The sequence below is a fragment of the Myxine glutinosa genome, chromosome 6 (genome assembly GCF_964187855.1).
Source record: "Myxine glutinosa chromosome 6, kmMyxGlut1.1, whole genome shotgun sequence".
Taxonomy (NCBI): domain Eukaryota; kingdom Metazoa; phylum Chordata; class Myxini; order Myxiniformes; family Myxinidae; genus Myxine; species Myxine glutinosa.
The window spans coordinates 44726239-44735174 of NC_136266.1; the positions used below are offsets into that span (position 1 = coordinate 44726239).

An 8936-nucleotide genomic window follows, 5' to 3' on the forward strand; every position below is an offset into this window, starting at 1 on the left:
AAGCCGTTCGCTTTGGCTTTGCGAATGGATCAAACCATTTCATGTAAATAGAGGGGGGGGTTCTACCGTACTCGCAAGCCGTTCGCTTTGGCTTTGCGAATGGACCAAACCATTTCATGTTAATAGAGGGGGGGGTTCTGTGGTCGTTACTGCCACGTGGTTTCAAAGTTTTTTTTTGTTGTTGTTGTTTGCACGCATGTTTTTTTGCACCCACGTACGGGCACGCCCTAGTTATTTAAAATTGTTGATGTAATGGATACAGTTCCTTGGACTTACAAATTATATGATATGAATGGGGAAGAAATATTAGGGTCATTTTATTCACAGGAATTACAAAAAGCAAAACTGATAAACCATTAAACAACAACCATCCATACTTTTATTCACCCCACCTAGATTAGCTAATTTAATTAGTGGTAATAAAAAAAAATTAAATAAATAAAAATCATAAGCCACGCCCACACAGACCACGCCCACATCGACCACACCCACACAGACCACGCCCACACAGACCCCGCCCACACAGACCACGCCCATCATCCCCCACCCCCAGTGCGTCCCCCACCCTTGATCCCCCCCTCATCCCACCCCCACCTTCCCCACACACACAAGGGGAGGGGAGGGGTGGGATGAGGGGGGGGGGGGGGGTCAAGGGAGGGGTACGCACCTTTCCCTTTTTTTCTTTTATTCTCTTTTTGTAATTAATAATTAAATAATTTTGAACAAAGCATATATATATAAATATTAAAAATATAAAAATATTCATATTATTAAAACATTTTTCTTGAGGGATATATTTAGCTTCTTCCCAGCACAAGCCATCAGCTTCTTCCCAGCTTAAGTCAAAAGTATTTTCATCAGATGTCTTTAGGTTTTGAATCTCTTTCTGTTAAAGATAAGGGACAAGGAGAAAAATATGTTATAGACAAGGGACAAGGAGAAAAATATGTTATATACCTCAACGATTTAAAATAATGAATATTATGAGTTATGAATCGCACACCCACGCATACCTCTAAAAAATCGAGCTTGATGTCAAGCTCGTTGAGTTGAAAATGTAGGGTATCGCAGGTTGGTAGTAAATAACTACTCTTTGGGATCTCAAAATAATTCCACTCATAGTTGTGGTCTTCGAGGTTAACACTGAAACAAAATAAAGAGAAATTACTACACTGAAGTATGCCAAACAAAAACACACACACACACCCATACACACACATACACACAAACACATATATACATACACACACATATATACACATACACACACATATATATATATATATATACACATATACACATACACACAAACACACACACACCCAGACACATATACATACACACACACATATATACACATATATACATACACACACCCATATACATACATACACACAAACACATATAAACATACACACATATACATACACGCACATATATACATACACACACCCAGACATATATACATACACACACACATATACACATACACACCCATATATATTCACAGACAGACACACACATCTCGTTTTTACCTTTGATTCCACCATCTCAGAGGTCGGTTATTCAAACCCAGTTCGTTTTGAAATTCTTGAGGAACAGTTTGAAATTCTGCCAGGATATTTGAATTGCTGTAAAAAAGAGAGATCGAAACATGAGTCATAAAATTAATCACTTACAAAGCTTTGAACACTTTTATTCTGAATGAACTTACCAAAGTCCTGGTGAGTTGATATAATTTTCATCAGAGTAGAGAGTGAAAGAAGACATGTTGATGCTCATCTTCTTCGGTTCGTAATGATTAAAACAGCACGGCAACACGACTTTTTATAATATCCAAAATGTATTTTCGGGAACAGAACTCAGCTTTAACATTTCGAGGAAACAGGAAATAAGACAATGTAATTCGTTCCTGGAATTTATCCAAGTGTCATTTCTCAAAAGTGAGGAGATTTAAAGAAAACCCAGTTTTTTTTGTATGGTAATATCTTCTTTTTTTTTTTCTTTTTTTTGTATACTGAATCGAGGCTCGTGAAAGAGCTAACATTTATTTCACAAACAAATCAACCAGACAAACAAAATATACAAAAAGAGGGAGCGGAAGACAAGATGGGAAGAGAAGGGGAAGCACACAACCACAAAATTTGAGAGCAGGGAGAAGTGTGGGAGGGAGAGGGCTTGGGGGCAGGAGGCATGGGAAGGGGGGGCGGGGAGAGGTATAAAACACAAGGGGGCCGAAATTAGCGGGGGTAGAAAAGATCAAGGTTTTGGATGGGGGAGGATAAGAGATGGTGGTGAACAGCTGTTTTAAAGACCTGGAGGGTGGAGTGGGATTGAAGAGAGTGAGGGAGTTTGTTCCAGAGGTGGGAGAAAAGAGGAATGAAGGAGTGAAGGTGAGCAGAAAGTCTTGATTTTGGCAGTTTAACCATAAGAGGGTTGTAGGCAGATCTTGTGTGACCTGTAGGAATATTTGGGGGACAGAGCCCAGAGAGGAGTCGTTAGAAGACGGAAAGACCACCAACCTGCCTGCGGTGAGTGAGTGAAAGGCCCTTGGAGTTAGCTTCATCGCGGGAGATTCCAATGATTCTAAACGCTTTGGTTTCAACAGCGTGAAGACGGGCTAGGTGTGAGGCAGGAGCACCAGACCAGAGGGGAGAGCAGTATTCCATAGAGCTGCGGATGAAAGCCTTGTATGTGGTGAGGAGCTCAGGTGTGCCAAGGAAGGACTTCGCACGACGGAGGATGCCCAGTCGGCGACTGGCTTTGGAGGCCAGATTTGAAATGTGGTTTTCCCAGGAAAGATCATGGCAAATAGTGAGACCCAAAAGCTTGAGTGACAGAACTTCTTGGAGAGGATTATTCAGAAAGTGGATGGGAGGGTTTTCCAGTCGGTCTTTTCGGAGAGACATCGTAAGAGTGTGAGATTTATCAGGATTGAAAGACATGTTCCATTTGTTTGCCCAGTCTGTGATTTTGTCCAGGCCTGCAGAGAGTGAGGAGGCTGCAGACTGCCGATCTGAGGGATGAGGAATGGAGCGACAGAGAGTAGAGTCGTCAGCAAAGAGATAGGATTTTCAAGAGAGTCAGAGAGATCATTGATGAAGACCAGAAAAAGCACAGGGCCCAGAACACTACCTTGGGGAACTCCAGCCTGAACAGGAAGAGGAGATGAGAGAAACCCATTCAGGGCCACACGTTGACTACGACCAGAGAGGAAGTCCACCAGCCATGCGTGGAGATTTCCATGGATACCAAAGGAGGAGCGTTTGGTGAGCAGAGCAGGGTGCCAGACCGTATCGAAGGCACGTGAAATGTCAAGGGAGACGGCTCTAATTTCCTGTTTGGCGTTGAGGACCTCCATCCATTGTTGAGAAAGCAGAAGCAGCATGTCCAGAGTAGAGTGACCAGGTCTGAAACCAAATTGATGATCAGAGATCAAGCCATTGGAGAAGAGGAAAGATTTCATATCTGAAGCAATGATGGATTCCATGACTTTGCTGATAATTGGGAGAAGGCTGATTGGTCTGTAGTTGCTGGGATCTGTTTTTGCACCTTTTTTGTGCAAAGCGGTGATGTTGGCTGATTTCCAAGCAGATGGCAGATGACCTTGAGCAAAAGAGAGGGTGAAGAGAACAGAAAGACGGAGTGAAAGAGCGGAAGCACATGATTTTAGGACCCATGGGCTGATGCTGTCAGGACCAGTTGCAGAATCAGAGTCGAGGTTTGACAGAAACTTTTCCACCTTGTCAGGAGGAAAGGACACAGAGTCCAGGAGCAGCTGGGTACGACTGGGTACGGTGGGTACAGAGAGGGCTGGGTTTGGGACACAAGATTTAGAGGCAAACACAGAGTTGAGGCATTCAGCTTTTTCACGTGCGGAGTCAGCCGTTAAGCCGTTTGAGGTGAGGGAGGGGATGGAGGGGGAACAAACACCAGAAACAGATTTGACCAGACGCCACCAGGATTTGGAAGAGGGAGACAGATAAGAGAGTTCGGTCTTGAGAACGGTGAGATATTGTTTCCTGGCTCTCCTGAGGGTGGACACACACTTGTTTCGGGCTTTGTGAAAGGAAATGAGATTTCCTTCCATTGGATTTGCTTTCCAGGAGACGAAAGCAAGTTGTTTCAGGGCAACAGCCTCACCACAAGATTCCGTGTACCATGGACGGGAGGAAGGGTATGACAACTGTAGACGAGATGGGATAAATCTGTGCATGAGAGAGAGCAATTTACTTTGAAAGAATTCCCAGGATGAGTTGATGTCAGAGGCGGTAGAGATGGGAGACCAGTCCAGATGATTGATGGCTGTTTGAAGACCGTGCCAGTTGGCCTGAGTGAAATGCCAGACTCGTCGACGCTGAGGAGGCTCTCTGAGAATGGTCAGAGAGATGTCCACTTTGACAAGCACATGATCAGATGAGCCGATTGGAGCAGAAGAAGAGCAGCAGACATTTTCAGGGAAGTTTGTCATAACCAAATCCAGAAGAGAAGATGCTCCGTTGACTGAGATCCGGGTCGGGAAATTGACAGATTGTGTCAGTCCCAGTGAGTCGCAGAAGTCCTTTGCTGAAGAGCCATGGCTGGTGAGAGAGGTACCCACACCCAGCCAACTGGCATGGTGACAATTGAAATCACCACATATGAGGAAGAGAGAGTTGGGATGAGTAGATAGAAGTTGGTCCATATTATCAGACAGCGAGATGTAGATGGAGTCATCGCTGTTTGGTGTTCGGTACAACACACATATGATCAAAAGGTGGGAGCGAAGGGGAAGCCGTAGCCAAAGGTATTCCTGGGGGTGAGGTGGAGAGAGGGCAGTGGAGGGTGAGTGAGGAAGAGAGTTTTTTATAAAGATAGCAACCCCACCTCCAGGACGAGGCTCAGGTCTATCATACCGGAGGAGGGAGTAACCTGGGAGAGATACCAAGGCATCAGAGACATCATGAAGGAGGAAAGTTTCTGTTAAGCAGATCACATCTGGTTTGTCAAAAGCAACCTGTATGGAGAGATCAGTCAAGTTTGAGCGAAGGCCCCGGATGTTTGAGGTCCATACCGTTAATGAGGCGGAAGGGGGAGCATCGGGTCCAGAACAGGGGGGGGAGGGGTAGGGTAAGATGTGGAAGAGGAGGAAGAGGTAGGGAGAGCTGTTGAAGGTGTGTCAGAGATTTCAGAGATTTCAGAATAGCTTGGAGAAAGGGAAGAATGGGGCGGACAAAAGGTTTGATGGAGATTGGGTGAGGCACAGTGAGGTGTTATTTGAGGAGGGGGAAGAGCGAGGCAGAAGGTTGGGGGAGATGAAGGTGAAAGTTGGAAGGGGGAAGAAGCAGGGAGGATGCTTTGAGGAGGAGGAGGGGTGAGAGGGGAGTCTCGGAGGGGAGGAGCGAGGGAGAGTCTCGGAGGGGAGGGGTGTGGGGGGAGTTTAGGAGGGAGGGGAGGGAAGGGGCAAGGGGGGAGATTTGAAAGGGATGGGTGATGGGGAGGATTTGGAGGGGAGGGGTGAGATTGGATCTTGAAAAAGAATTAAACTTGAACATCTTCTTTCTTAAAGCTAATGTTAGTGTTAAAAAAGTAAAAAAAGTTAATGAAAAAATTAAATTATTTCCCACACATAAACAAATATTTGTAGGATCATTGTTTGAGTGGTCTACTAAACAACAATGATCATTGATAGTAAGAGTAAAAGGCCCATAAGACCAAGGGGGGCAGGAATAGAGGTGTTCAGGGGAAATGAAGAAAAGTGACATGGTGAGAGGAAAATTTACATGTAAGTGAATGGAGATTTGGGGCTGTCCCAGGAACAACATTTATCATCTACTCATGGATGACCTGACAGTTGTCCAACAGTCCACTGATGTAGCAGTAGAGGTACTGGGACGACTGGAAAGGTTGATGCGGTGGGCAAGAATGGGATTTAAAGCAAGAAAGTCGAGGAGTGTGGTAGTGAGACGAGGAGTGGTGGATAACATGCACAGGTTTGAACTGGGAGGGGAGGTGGTTGCATCATTGGTGGAGGCCCCTGTGAAGAGTTTGGGAAGATGGTATACAGTGCAGTTGAATGATGCGGGAAGAGTGGAGGAGGTCAGAAACAAGCTTTTGAGAGGTTTGAAGAGGATTGATGGATGTGGTTTGCCAGGTATGTTGAAGGTATGGTGTTTGAAGTTTGGATTGATGCCACGAGTATTGTGGCCATTGATGATGTATGATATTGCGATTGGGCATGTAGAGAGGATGGAGGTTGTGGTGAGCGGGTTTATGAGGAGGTGGTTGGGAGTGCCACGCTGTTTGACGAACATTGCCTTTTATGGTCAGGGTGGAAAACTCCAGTTTCCCTTGACATCATTAACCGAGGAGTTTAAGGTGGTGAGGGATTCAAGTGATGTAGTGGTAAAGAATGCTCTCCCAGAGAATAAGGGAAGTCAGAAGTGGAATGCAAGAGCAGAGGTGGACGAGATGGAGGAGCGGTTGCAACAGGAGGAGGTCATGGGGATGGTACAGCACGGGAAGCATGGCTTGGGGTGGATGAAGAATGAGTGATGGGGAAAGGCATGTGTGAAAGAGAGGAGGAAGATGGTTGCGAGGAAGGTGAGAAGAAAGGAAGAGGAGGGGAGATATGTGAAAGCAGTCAGACAGGCACAGCAAGGTGCTTGGACAAGGTGGGAAGGCGTGCGGGTGAGGATGTTGAAGTGGCAAGAGATTTGGAGGATGGAGCCAATATTGTTGAATTTCCTGTTGCGGGCAACGTATTCCGTCACCAGTAAACTTGAGATTGTGGGGGTTGTTGCAGAAGGAGAGATGTTATTTGTGTGGAGGTGTGGGAATGGTGCAGCATGCACTGAGTGCATGTTCAGTAGCATTGGCAGCAGGACAATACAGGTGGCGACATGATCAGGTGCTGGCGGTGGTGGTGCAGATGGTGCAACAAGAGGTGCTGAGGTCGAGAGAGACAAGAGTGGAGAAGGAGATTGATGGGGGAGAGGTGTGTTTTGTCAAAGAGGGCCAAGTGGTAAGAGGTGGAAAGCAAGAGGGCTGTCAAATGCTTGTGATTGGCAGGTGGTGGCAGACCTAAAGCCACAATTGGTATTCCCAGAGGAGATCTGTGTGACAAGGTTGCGGCCTGACATTGTCATTTGGTCAGGTGCAACAAGACAGGTCATCTTAGGGGAATTGTCTGTACCTTGGGAAGAGAACATGGAGGAGGTGCACGAGAGGAAGAGAGGAAAGTACAGTGAGCTGGAGGCAGAGTGCCGGGAGAAGGGTTGGCGAGTTTCGTGTCAGCCATTTGAGGTGGGGTGCAGAGGGTATATTGGCAATTCCTTTTCTGCATTTCTTGCTCGCCTTGGAGTGTGTGGGACAGAAAGAAGGAGGATGTGTGACAAGGTGGCCCAGGTTGCCTTGAAAGGCTCATTTTGGATATGGAGGGAAGTTTATAGAGGCACGTCGAACGGTGTAGGTTGGTTGTGTGTGGTTTTTTAAATTAATTTTTTATTTATTTTTATTTTTTTGTTACTATTATTATTTCTTATTTTGTGTATGTGAGTGAGTGAGTGAGTGGGTGAGGGTGTGTGTTTTTGCCTGAACGAATTTTTGCATGAGTGTGTGTTTTTGTATGTTGAGTGGTGTATGTTGTAAGGGTAGGTGTTGGTTGGTGTTGTGTGTGTATGTGTGTGTACGAATGATCTGGTGTGTTTTGTTGGTGAGTGGTGAAGGGTATAAAGGTGGGTGTTTGAGTGTTCCACTATGTTTGTTTGGTGCTGTGCATTCTGGATGTGGAGGTGTTGTTGTTGTAGTCTGCGTTTGCCCTGGCTGGGGATGGGGGTATGTATGCATCCAGGTGTAGTTGCTGCATGGGGATGTGTATGTGCCCCTGCTGGCCCACCTTTGCTGACCGTATCGACGTTGAAGGGCCAAAACGGGATGATGCTGAGGACCTCGACTGAGGACCCGGTCAGTGCGGCACACTTGTGACCAGGTGTGTTTTGAACTTTTATATATATATATATATATATATATATATATATATTTTTTTTTTTTTTTTTTTTTTTTTTTTTTTCACGTGAAAAAGTAAGTACACCCCATGTAAAATTTTGACTTTTTCAACATATTTCAACATACAGCTATTTGATCTTCATTTCAACAATATTGATAGATAAAGGTGATATAATATAACAAATATCATGAAACATTTACATTTTGTCGTCCATGTGTATAATTTAAATAAACATAAATGCAAATTTCGCATGTGGAAAACGTAAGTACACCCCTACATTTATCACTACTTCAAATACCTAAAATTAGAATCAGGTGCACCAACTCAGGTGCAAATGATTAGAACATCTTTAGAGAGGATCTTGGAGGAACCTGCCTGATTTAAACCTCAGCCATTTAGTTTGGTTTGCTCTTTGTTGTTGAAGTGTGCGGCATCACCATGCCTAGATCAAAAGAGCTCTCTGAGGCCTTCAGAAAGAAGGTTATGGATGCCTAAGAGTCTGGGAAGGGATTTTAAAAGATCTCCAAACAATTTGAAATCAATCATTCGACTGTCCGGAAGATCATCTACAAGTGGAGAAGATTCCAAACAACTGCCAACTTGTTCAGGCCAGGCCGCCCCAGCAAGTTCAGCCCGAGAGCAGACCGCAAGATGCTGAAAGAAGTCTCTAAGAACCCCAGAATGTCATCACGGGACCCACAGGTAGCTCTTGCCACTGTTGATGGCAAAGTGCATCATGAGTCCACCATTAGAAAGAAGCTGCACAAATTTGATCTTCATGGGAGGTGTGCCAGGAGGAAACCTTTGCTGTCCAGAAAGAACATCAGGGCAAGACTAAAGCTTGCCAATGAACACCGAGACAAAGACCAGCACTTCTGGAACAATGTGCTCTGGACAGATGAGTCAAAGGTAGAGCTATTTGGCCACAGTACCAGAAGACATGTTTGGC

General features: G+C 45.2%; 1 long non-coding RNA gene across 1 annotated transcript; it reads right to left on the reverse strand.

Annotated features, from left to right (window-relative positions):
- Window positions 1-682: 682 nt before the first annotated feature.
- Window positions 683-2243, reverse strand: LOC137429723 (uncharacterized). Its single transcript, XR_010984932.2, has 3 exons — window positions 1536-2243; window positions 1014-1143; window positions 683-886 (listed from the first exon to the last, which is right to left on the reverse strand). It is a non-coding gene; the product is annotated as an uncharacterized LOC137429723 (long non-coding RNA).
- Window positions 2244-8936: the final 6693 nt, after the last annotated feature.